A 12,761-nucleotide genomic window follows, 5' to 3' on the forward strand; every position below is an offset into this window, starting at 1 on the left:
ACCCAGCAAGTAGCGAACAGGAGTATACTGATCTAGATCAGGACTCAGGAATGGAGGGAGACCGGGATAGGTCAAGCTCCAGAGCATCCTCCAGGTCTTCATCTCGATCAAGATCTAGGGAGAGAGTTCGGTACCCGAGGGGCGAACCTCCTAGACCTCGAAACAAGAGAGCGAAACCGGTCAAACTGAGACCTATAGGCAAGGGGCCTACTCTGAAAGGCACCACCTTTCAGTCACCCTCGGGCTTGACCTGGAGCTCAGGATTGGAGGACGTCTCCGAAGAGAGTGAAGGAGACTTGGAAGGAAAGGAAACAGGGGATATTATGCCAGCATATCCTGTGAGATGGGGAACGGCTCAGGCCTTAGCCCGGTCACCCGTGGCAGAAAAAGTGTTGTCTCACCCTGGGGTAACAGAACCATACGAGCATGCACACTTACATGCAGGCTATGACATACTACGTGAACAGGTGTACAAGCTAGACAGGGCCATGGCTGAAATAGCCAGGAGAGAAAGAAACTGGTTGAACGAGGCCCCGTCCATAAGCCCAATCCGAGCCCTGAGACACAGCACAGAGGAACACCGACCGGAAGTGAGCCCTCACTCCATACTAGCCCAATCTCCCGGAGACATTTACCGACCGAGAGGAAAGAGTTCACATACAGGCAGGAGTCTGCATGACAGCACCCAATATGGAGAAAGCAACAAAGCACAAGAATTGTTAAGCAAAACCCAAGTGCTCAAAAAACTAGCCCCAGAAATGCTTCGAGGGGAGACCCAGGCTGCTTATATCCATAAGTGTGCTCAGATTTTCCATGGGTCACCTCTCTATGATGACCCGGAGGCCGCTCGCATTTTGAGACACCTCAAAGGACTGGAGGTCCCCGAAGGGGCTTCAATGGCCCAAATGATGGAAATGGAAGTAAGAATCCCCGGTCAAGATCCAGGGGAAAATATGGTGGAGAAACTAATCCCACAAGTGCGAGACGGGAGCTTGTCTCTCACTGTTGCAGCAGAATCAGTCATACGTGGAACACCTAGGCAAAGATCAGGCTTACTGCTTGAAAAGCTATTCATAGGTGTACCAAGGGGTAACCGTCTTGCAGCCAAATGCGCAGCATGGTCCCGAGACCAGTTACGGACGGAATGCATGCTGTATGACCAAGTCAAAATGCTTTCTCAACACAAATACTGTAAAGATGTCCGTCTTTTCTCTAAACCAGAGTAAAGAGGACGAAAGAATTTGTAATCTATTTCATGCAAAGGGGATTTCCTGACAGCTACCATCTGGTAGGTTAGCACCTGTACCAACCATATCAGCTGCGTGAGATGTACACTCACCAGCGCCTATGGATAAAAATTGAGACTCTGCAAACTCTCATCAAGCTTAGCACCTTGACACGGGGGGACAGAGCGAGCATCAGGGTCTCTATATCCGACGGGCCTATCAGATTTGTGGGGACTCGGAAGCTTCAGCATACAGGACGCTGTGGTGCTTGGGCGGCCGAGTCACTGGTTTATAGGTCTGTCAAAACGGATTGGAGGTTCTGGGGCTTAGAACATCCGCTCGGGGCCTACCCCGGAACTACTTATGGTAGATGGGGGAAACAGTATTGTACGCAGAATGATCAGAGTCTGTGTACAGTGAAGGATACTTATCCGCACCTACATGTGGAGGAGGCTACCTCAGCTATGGTAGACTTAGCTTCTACTCGGACCCTGACTAGGGGGAGATCCTGGAATGGGATTAACAGTACGTGGATCCATTGGGGCACTCTCCCTCTGGCAAAGGCTCAGGAGATAGGATGCAACCCTCGAAGAATGGTAGAAAGGTACTACATTATGCGTTGGGCTCTCCCCTGCATTTTGATAATAGGGTCATTATTACAATAAATCTACTACGTCATATGGGCCTCTTCTCCCGGTCAGGGAGGACCGTAAATTATGTAAAAAAGAGACTGTGGCCTTCAACTATGACAGCGCCTCTTCTGAAATGATGATAAAAAGGATCAGTGCTCTCTCTCTCGCACACTAGTCAGAGACACAGAGACACATATACACAACAGCAACTAACGGAGGATGGCTGCTACGGAATATGCCATCTTAAAAGACGAACTTATGCTACATGGGGATAGCGTGCTGGGTATTTTGGATCGTGACCCCCACGTGCCTAGGAGAGCGACCCTCGTGTCATCATCACCAAGCCTGGTTTCACCAATAATGCCTGACCAGGGCCCGCCAGCGACTACGATTACATCACCGGAGGATACACTGTCTCTGACCCTAGGAGCAACCTGGTTGAAGAGAATATCGATCCAAAGAGGAAAATGGGATGGAGTAGACGACAGCCAACGATCTCAGCTGTATGCAGAAGACGGAAGAATGATGACGAATGAAGAGCTTAAGTTACCCGCCAGTTGGTCTGAGATAGTGGGCATAAAACCAGGGAGAAGACCTTACTCCGACCCCTTCACCAGGATTCCGTTCGAGGATTTCTTCCTCTTGAGCGGAGCGTCAGAATTGAGAGCCAGTAGGGCCCATGTTCTGGACGGAGACAACTGGACCGGAATTCTCCCGGCCTGGGTGAAGATTTACATGGTTACCCGAGTGGGTGACCCACATGCCGGCAAGACATGGGCCACCGTGGAGACCTGGGGAAGGAGCTGTGCATTTTTTAGGGTTGATTTGATTTTTTACCCTAAGATGAGCACATCTCGCATCGAGGCTTGGTCTGGAATCCGTCAGGTGCGGAGGGATCCGAAGATTTATCCAGTCCAGCCCTCCACCGAGCACAGGAGTGTGGTCAGTCAAGAGGTCAGGGGAGGTGAAAACCCAAGATCGATGACCTCTCGACCCGGGGGGTCACGACAAGAGACCCCAAGTACTTCGCCACCACCAACCCGAGGCTGGGCGGAGTATGAGAGGCCAAAGAAAACTAGAAAGACAGCCAAGTTTCCAACCACACCTTATCAATAAAATAAATGTTGGTAAAAATATAATCAAGAAAAGCAAAGCCCTGTTCTCTAAAAAAGGACAGTGAAAATATAGGGGGGTGAACAGTGATTTCTGTTCTAATTTTTTTTGATGTTTATGTAACAATATAGCCGTATAGACCTATTTTTCACATGTAATTATATGCTTCATTATTCAATTATATGCTTCTGTGTAGAGAAGAAGGAATTGACGATGGACAATGACCTACCAGGATGACAGAGAGGGTGTGAAGTGCCACAGAACAACAGTGACCCTTTTGGAAATTGACATCCTGTTCGTTCCTTTATAACCAGTATATTCTTTATAAGACTTTAAAACTGAACTCTGGTTGGAAGATAGTGAAATGATTGTTCTGCTTAAAAAATGAAACTGAGCCTTTAATGTCTGCATAAGAGGTGTCTGTGAGAGCAGGCCCGCAGTGGGGAGTTAACCCTAAGGAATGTGGCCCTGAGATGCAGCAGGAGAGGAAGCAGGACAGACATGCATTTATGTTCTGAGGTGATGGGGCCCCCGGGGAGAGTAAAGGCTGAGGTTGTGAAATTTTAGAGTAAAGGGGAGTCTTGAAACGATAGAGAGAATCTTAAAAACTATATAACAATTAAATGTTAAATGTTTACAGTAAAGTTTTCATAATGTCATGCTTATAATTAACTGTCAGTAAGGAATAATACTAAATGATGTGTAAACTGTTTTTCTGGAGGAGGGCATCTCTGAAGATTCTCTGCTATAACCTCTAAGGAGTCTTGATAAGAAATCTTATGGATGGCCTCGCCCAGTACTGCCTGGTACCACATGGTTACCACAGGCAAACCCTTTGTTTGTTCTGAAAAATGGAGGGACTTTCTCTTACTTAAAAAACACTAGGTAACTAAAGGTAACGCTAAGTAAAAGGAGGAGGAGAGTCCATACTCACTACGTATTGTATTTTGGTTTGCTAAGCTAAATGACATCCCTGTGACATCACTGTTTTTAGACCAATCGGAATATGATACAGGATCAATATAAAAATGAATGTTGCCCATTCAAGAGACAGACTTTTTTGAGAGATTTGAAGATGTAGCTTGCAGACACCAGGCACAAGCCGTGCCAGATGAGATGTTTTTGTTTTATACTTCTTTTAACTAAATTGGAAATTTCCAATGAAGTCTCATTTGTAACTTGCCTTTTCTAATTAAAAATACTTCTTTATAAATATATCTTTTTGTATCCATTCTTCTGACCAGACGGACGGACGGGTAAGCATTGAAATGTTGTTTGCATTGTAACTTTACCCATTGCTTAGTAATGTTCCTGATTTATGATGTAAAACCTTAGAAGTGTGTCTTTAACCAGTCGGCAACAACACAGTCTCGTAATGCTCCTGATTTATGATGTAAAAACCCTAGGAGTGGGCTTTTATCCACACAGAGACCTAGAGAGAGAAATATATATATATAGATTTAGAAGTGGGTTCTGGATAATGGGATTATCAAATAAAGCTACAGTGATACTACGTGTAACCGAAAAAGTTATCCTATGAATAGGAAAAGTCCTTCTCAGTGCAAAATAGAATAAGAATACTCCGCAACTCCAATCAATCAACCGCATGACTAGAGGGGACGGAGGGGTGCGTGTGTGGGCCTGGGTCGGCTGGGTTTAACCCCTGCAGTTTATAGACGCATTGAGTCCTAGACATCACAGACGTCGCAGGACGCTGCTTGAAGTTGAGATGCGGACCAATGAGTTATGGGGTTATCAATCTGACCTAGGCTTATGCCAGCACTTATCACTTACCTTAAAGAGATATTTCACTTTTAGTTTCACTAGTTTCCTCTGTCTTACCTCCACACCTCTAGGAACGGTGCTGTTGACAGAAGACGACTTGAGGTTCTACTAAAGTGAAATGTCCCTTTAAGCAGTAACTGTCCCATTACGAACAAGGATGTATCTTATTTGTTTTAGGACAGAGGAGGCGATTGTCTTGTGATTTTACGGAAAGAGTTCATAAATGTGCCCTTTTTCCCCCACGGCTGAGCGATATCGACGCCATCGAGGTCAGAGGTCAGAGTTGAGACGCACTGACCCCCATGTGTTGGGGGGGGTACTGCGGTTAGATACATGTAGTGGAAACACTGGTGTCTGAGAGCGTGTGTGTGTGTAACGGGATGTGTATGAAATATGAATATGAAGCTACAAGGAATCCATGGGAAATGCAGTTGTACATTATTACATTTACATTTTTGTGCAGTTGTACATTATTACTACAGTATTGAACTGAAATACCCTCCAGTTAGAACCCCCCCCCCCCCCTTGTCTCTATTTTTATTTTTGTTTTATCATTTTCTTTGTAGTATATGAGAACTCTTGTGTTTCTCAGTAGGTGTAGTTTCTACAGAGCGTCATGCGTGTCTCTGATGCAGTGCAGAGGTTCACTGGTGACACCACACTGGAGCTTGTTCAATCTTTTGGCGCCACCTTGTGGCCATATTGATGTGTGTTTTTGTTTTGTTTGAGCTTCAGTATAAACGAGTCAAGTCAAGTCAAGTCAAGAGTTTTATTTGTCACGGCATACAAGTATACAATGAAATGCGGGGCGTCTTGCCCGCAGCGATGTGCATAATACAATAGTAATATATAATAAGAATCCAATAGAACGACATTGTGCAATAAAACAAGTAAACAAAGTAGGGCATATCGGTATATGTACATGAGTTATTTACATCCAGATAGCAAAATATGAGTGAATCAACGTTGAAATAGGGTTAGGCAGAAATATTGAATCTATGTTGAAGCCTGACATCGAAATTATACAAAACGTTGTCTATGACTTACATATTGAATCAACGTTAGGTTTTCAACCATAACTGATACTATATCTGAAACGGAGGGCTAGGGCCTCCACAGGGTGCGTTTGATAGAGCTGGCGGACACTATGGGGTTGTGACTCCGATTAGAGAATCACACAGAGGCGTGCTGCAGTTAATGTGGTTGTATTTTGTAATTTGCATGTGTGTGTGGTTGTCTACAAAGGAATACAATACAGTATACATTAGTAAACACAAAGGAATACAATACAGTATACATTAGTAAACACAGTAGTGACGTACATAAACATAATGTCATAAACATGTGGTCTATAGCTACAATAATATTCATTAGTAATATAGTGCAACTATAGTAACTAAGACATTCACTTAACCAGAGTTATTATATATAACCTACATAGCCTATGCAGGGAATTACTCATGCAATGCATGTAAACAATATAGGTAGGCGGACTGTAAACCAGGTGTAAAGATACATTCAATTCACTAGGGGTAATGAGTGAGTTATAGTTATATAGCCTAGGCTAGCTAACGTGCGGCTAAGCTAACCACGCAGCGCAGCAGCATATCATAGCAGGGGCAACCTAGGCTGGCTAATGTGCAGCTAAGCTAACGGCGCAGCGTTTCAATAACAGAGAGAAACAACGTCAACAGAAATAGATCAATATGAACATACTGTAAGGGTAGAGTAAGCTGAAGGAATGAATTAGGCAGGACTAAACATAAGTACTGTACTCACGTGTCATTTACGCACACGTTCCTCAAAGGGACAGATCTTACTACTGCCGCAGCCGCACCATCAGGCAGCAGCACAGAGAACAGCTTGCGCACACGTTCGAAGGAGAAACTCTTAAAGGGCCAGTAACGTTATCAGAAGACTAGAGTGCGACACTAGCTGGAGCACATCACGCTGAACGATTACACTGGCATAAATCAATTACCCTTTCCTGTCAACAACAACATATTAAAGGGCTATTACAGAACAAAGTAGTCTTATTAACAGGGCTTTCCTACAATATCAATGTTGATTCAACCATCATCTAAATGGTAATCTACATGCACAACGTTAGTTGATTTTATATTGAATCAATGTTATGCATCAATGTTTATTCAACCATAATCTAAATGGTAATCTACTTGTACAGACTAAAGACAGTGCCTAATTGCCTCTACGAATGGAATGTAACACATTTCATTCACAAGTTAGGTGTGAATGTATCTGAGAACGTATTTAACACACCTGACGACCGGCTCTATTGATATGCAAAGTAGCCCAGGTGGGTACTTATAGCGAGTTGGCGAGTGCAATGCATTCCTGTATGCACGCGCGTGCCGTGCACATCCGTGCATGTGCGTGCACGCGCTTCTGCTCAAATCTTTGGGTGCACGGAGTGCCACCCCGTCCCATGAAGAACGCATCCCTCATACATCACTCCGGGACTATAAAAAGCTGGCGCCACTAGCTGTATGTATCTGTAAACTGGTGCGAGACATGTAGGAAATTGGTCCGTGGAGGTCCGCTGAGGTACGATCGACTATGAAAGCTCAATACTTCCTTCCGCAAGCCGCATCCGATGTGCGCATTGGTGCGCGTGACGTATTTGTTCAGCGCGCTCGTCCGCACGGACCTCGCATCCATAGATATAGAACACTAGATAGCTTAAGGCACAGTCACCAGCGTCGCTGAACCGCCGCCATCTTGCCCCAGTCAGCCTTTCTGTTATGTTCTATGGTAGCTGTTGGGGGATCATCCCTATGTTCCCCGGGTCCTATGTTCCCCGGGTCCAATGTTCCCTGCTTGATTGATTAATAGATTGAAATTTTTATAAATTTGTATTATTTTATTAATTATTAATGTCCGCCTTGTTTCGGACTGGTTAAGCTTAGGCCCTCTTTCGAAGTTGGTTAAGGTTAGAGTTTGGAATCAGGGCTGGTGGTCTAAAATTTTCAATCAATCAATCAATCAAAGCGGGGAACATAGAACCCGGGGAACATAGACATGCTCCCGCTGTTGGAGGGTGAGTGATCTGCACAGACAAAAATACTCATAACTCGCTGAAATATTGCCGGATTTACAAACGGTTTGGTTTATTACAAGCATTATTAACGTGGCTATGATTCAATTGTAAAAAAACATCTTTAAAAGAAAATAAATTTTTATAAGTATGCAGTATCATAACTACATCTTTGATGTTTATAGCAAACCAACCCGTTTGAAAATCGGTAAAGAATTGAGCAATCTATGGTTATTTAAATAGTACATGCACCATAGACATTAACAAATGACGTCACGCGCACCAATGCATACGTGCGGATGCGGCTTGCGGAAGGAAGTATATGTGTGCGAAGACGCTCTCTGATTGGCTAGCCGGGTACAGCGAAGACCCTCTCTGATTGGTTTAGCGCAGAAGGGTCTCTTCCGCCTAACCCTAACCCTAACCCTAACCTTAACCCTAACCCTAACCTTAACCCTAACTCTAAGCATAACCCACTTCGAAAGAGGGCCAAAGCATAACCACTTTGAAGCAGAGAATATATGTACAAGGCGGAAGATACCCTTTGGCGCTAAACCAATCAGAGAGCGTCTTCGCACACATATGCTACGGGAAAAAATCACGCGTCTGCAACGCGTGTATTTTTTCCCCAATGGAGTTTCACTTCCGCGTTCGGTTTGCGCAATCTGATTGGCCACTGACGTTTTTTTCAGCGCTAATTGCGTTACTCCTAACAATCGCGCCAGCAGGCTGTTACCCTAACCCTAACCTTAACCAACTAACCCTAACCTTAACCTTAACCCTAACCTTAACCAACTAACCCTAACCCTAACCTTAACCCTAACCTTAAATGGGAGATGAAGCATAGCGATATAAACATAGTCATCATAGCATCAAATTAGTATTTAGATAAACCACAGAAAAAATCACGTTATAAAAATAAGGCGTTTCTAAGAAAAAACTATTTGTTATGTCCATTTATGTAGCATTTATGATCATGTGTGCCGCCATTTTGTTGCTGACGTCACGGTGTTGGTTTGGTCTGGCTCCTGGTTTACACTGCTGGTTAGCTGCCTAGTAAACATGGAGTGTCTTGAAGGTCAGTAAATGCAACGTTGCCTACCAAACAACGGGACCGCGGTGGTTCTTTTTGTATTGCTCCTGGCTGTTCAAACTAATTTTACCGTGTGAAAGAGAGGAAAGTTGGTTCATTTCCACAAACTACCAGTGAAAAAAAGTGTTGTTGGCACGTTGGCTGGCTGCACTCAAGCGGCGCGATCTTCGGATCAGCCTGTTGGACAGGGAATGAAGATCTGCAGCGAACACTTCATTGCCTCGGATTATGTTGTTGAGGGTGGGAGGTTTGTCCAGAAGACCACTAACGGTTCAGCTAACGGTTCAGCTAACTAGCCTAATGCAGCATTTAGCGAGCTGGCTACCTAGCTACGGTTCAGCTAACTAGCTACATGCAGCATTTAGCGAGTTGGGTTAGCCGGCTAGTTGGCTTTGAATCCTGGCTAGGTAGCCAGCACGCTAAATGATGCATGTAGCTAGTTAGCTGAACCGTAGCTAGGTAGCCAGCACGCTAAATGCTCCGCGACGCTGGTTGAACGGCCTGGGCCGGTCTGTCTGTCGAAGACCGAGGGAACCGCATCAGGCTTCAGCTGATTCGTTTTTTTAAGGATTGTATTCAGATGGATTTTTTAATATAGCGTGTATCGCAAATAAACTGCAATCGATCATCTATATTATGCGTTTAGGCCTATAACTAGCGTTCTAGGAATTACTGCAGAAAACGATAAAAATATATTTATATTCTAGACGGTATTTTTGTATGAATCTATGAATGAAAAAGTATAACGTTTCTACATCCTGAACGATAGATAATCGATGTTGAATGGGCCATAGTAATGTCAATTTAGCAATACAATTTAAAAAGTTATAGCCCTGCAAAGAAGGTGAACATCTCCATAGGCTTAGACTGGTAGCAGTGATCATACATTGATGGATAGAAGCGTGGCTGTAACTGAGGGGTACAATTCCCTGACTGTATTAATCAAGTACTGATATCATTAATCACTACCGTCTATGTACTTCTGGCCAATACTGTACATGAGTATTATTAGATTAGAACACTCCACAATAACACGGTTTTCCACACAGAATACTCGGTTAGAATATTTATTACATAGAAGGGATATTAGGTTACATCATATACTTTGCTTAGATTGCGCTTATAAGGCAAATAGAATGTGCAGGTAAATCAATAATGGATATTAAGTAATTAGATCTATGGATCTTCTGGGATAGGGGTACTACCGGTTGTAAGCCAGCAGAGGGGGCCAAAGCTCTATGCAAGTCAATTAGTCCACTGGTCCTCAGCGAGGCACCTGCAGGGGGAGCGGTCTTTACTCCCTGGCTCAGCGGGGAAAGCAGCTGCTGGTCCCAGGGTGCGCGCCACGCAGGTAACGCCGTGGGGTCTCTGCTCCGGCAGAGACGGACTCGAGTGGAGGTCCTCACGGTAGATGTGTAGTTCCCACAGCAGCAGCGGGGCAGACGGTTCTGCTCCAGCCGCCACAGTCAAAGCACTGAAGAATAATCCTTGCCGGAAAAGTGGCTCTGCTGGCGGGGTAAATCCTCCGTGTTGCGCGGTAGTGCGCGGTGGTTCAGAGTTGAACTTGACGTTGGTCTATTCTATTAGCACGGGCAATAAGTGCTCTATGTAGACACACAATTACCCACTTCACGTGGTCTTTGACTCGTAATGAAGGTTTACTAATGAATAGAGAACGATACGACAAACAGACGTATTTAGGATAACACGAGACTATATTTGGGCAATGCGAGCCCTGCTGTACCGCACGTTGCGTAGTGGGTAAGGCTTTACTCGGTAACTGAACCAGACTGAACTGAAGGCGAACTGAACGGGAACTGCAAGGGGGGTTCTGTATTCTTGCGCCATATATACATGTACCGTGAACAAATAGTACCTATCTCATTTCTGTCGCCTCTCGGTCTCGTAGCCGTGGGCGAAAGCGGGCATGTTTAGACAAGTCCTGTCGGCAGCTTTCAAGTCAGCTCGAGGGGGCAAGGCTTTACTCGGTACCTGGCGCCAGGGGATCGCTTCCAATAGGGGAATGAATATTATGGTCTGTCCTGCTAGACTAAAGGGATATTCCGTGCATATTGTACAAGGAATATACAGGGGATATCAAACGATATACAAATATTATACATGGGATCTCAGGCAATAAATATATATATTCGGTTTAATCTGACCCTTTGTAACAGCCGCCATCTAATTAGTCCCACCTAATTAGCTAAGCAGGGACAGATTAACCGCACTGTCCACTACTCAATGTCTGTGAGGGGTCGGTCAGTTCACAAAGTCAGGGGTCATGGTCGTCATTAGGCAAGTCGGGGAGCCTTGGCGACTCTATCAGCCTCGCCACGGGTCGGTTGTAGATCCGCCCTTGGCCGAGTACTTCTGCCACTCTGACCTTTCCGTCGGCACCAGTGGTCACTTTGCTTACGCGGCCGGCCGGCCACGCAGCTCGGGGTGGTGACTGGTCTATGGTCATGACGGCTGGACGGGATGAAGGGGGGCTTAGGAGGAAGCGGGCCTGAGACTGCTTTGATCTGGGCTTGGCTGTGCTTTCTCCTCCTCCGTCTGTTTCTCTTGTTCGCTCTGTACCCCGTGTGAGGAGGGGCCGGTCCCGGCCGCCCCGTCAAGGAGTCGCTTGGGGTGCTGGGTTCGAGGTCAGCTACGTCTGAAGCGCAGCTGAGGGGGGTGGAGTTCCGAACTCCCTCTGGTACCCACGGTTCTCTCACGGGCCTCTCGCTTAATGTCAATAGCCTCTGCTGTATGGGGGAGAGGCCGGTGTCTTCTTCTGTCGCTCTGGAGTGGAGGCAGCTAGTGGCTGCTGTTCGGTTGAGAGATTTAGCGAGGGGGCCTTGCAATGTCCATCCTAGGCGGGTCTCGACTGCTGCAGGACAGCCTCGGGGGCCTGTATGGACCCGGTCAATCGGGACTATGAGTTCTGCATGGTCGGAGCCTATCAACAGGGTCGGGGTGATGCCGTCTATGAGCGGGATAGGTAGTTGACGCAGGTGCACATATTTATCCATCAACTTGGTGACAGGGTAGGTGTACTGCGATAGTCCTATTTCTTGGCTGGTGAAAGCATTTGTGATCTTGTACCGTCGCTCTGGCTGCCCGCTTGCTGCGATAGTGAAGGAGACATTCTCGCCCTTTATCGTCTTTAAATCTCTTCTTATTGTCCGAATCGTCATTTGGTTCTCGCTCCCCCGCAGTCCCAGCTGGGCCGCAGCGGACGCGAGCAGAAGGGTCTTCTCTGACCCGTCATCAAGGACGGCGTAAGTGTCCATGACTTTGTCCCCGTGGCTCAGGAGCACTCTGACCACTTTGAGGAGCACTCAGGGGGTCTCGCTGTGCTGGTCAATGTGGAGCACTCCTGTCTCGGGTGGTGACGTAGACTCTATATGGTACGAGTCGCACCTTGTCCGCCAGTGTCTGCCGTGGCAGTCGGGACAGAAGGGAGCGGTCTGGTGGAACTTTGGTTCTGGTGCCACCGCCTCGGCGTGGTACATGACCGCGACGGGCCCACTCTGTTGTCCTGGGTGACGCTTGTTGATGTCGTGCAGGACCTCCAGGTGGGTGCCACCGCACCTGCTGCACTTTTTCTTCAGGTGGCACTCAGCTGCTAGGTGGCTGCGCGCGCAGCGGAAGCAGCGGCGGTGGTCCTTGACCCACTGGCTCACATCATCCGTGGTCAGCTTCTTGAAATCTTCGCACTGATGGAGCCGATGTTCTCCCGCACAGTACTGGCACTCAATCTTCCACTGGTCCTCTTTCGTCGAGGGGGTGTTGTGGTTGGAGTGCTGCGGTACTGACTCTGATTGGTGCATGACAGTCACCGATCTTCTTCCATCATTTATTCTCCTGGGTCC

The sequence above is a fragment of the Notolepis coatsorum genome, assembly GCF_963971535.1.
Source record: "Notolepis coatsorum genome assembly, chromosome: 4".
Classification (NCBI taxonomy): Eukaryota; Metazoa; Chordata; class Actinopteri; order Aulopiformes; family Paralepididae; genus Notolepis; species Notolepis coatsorum.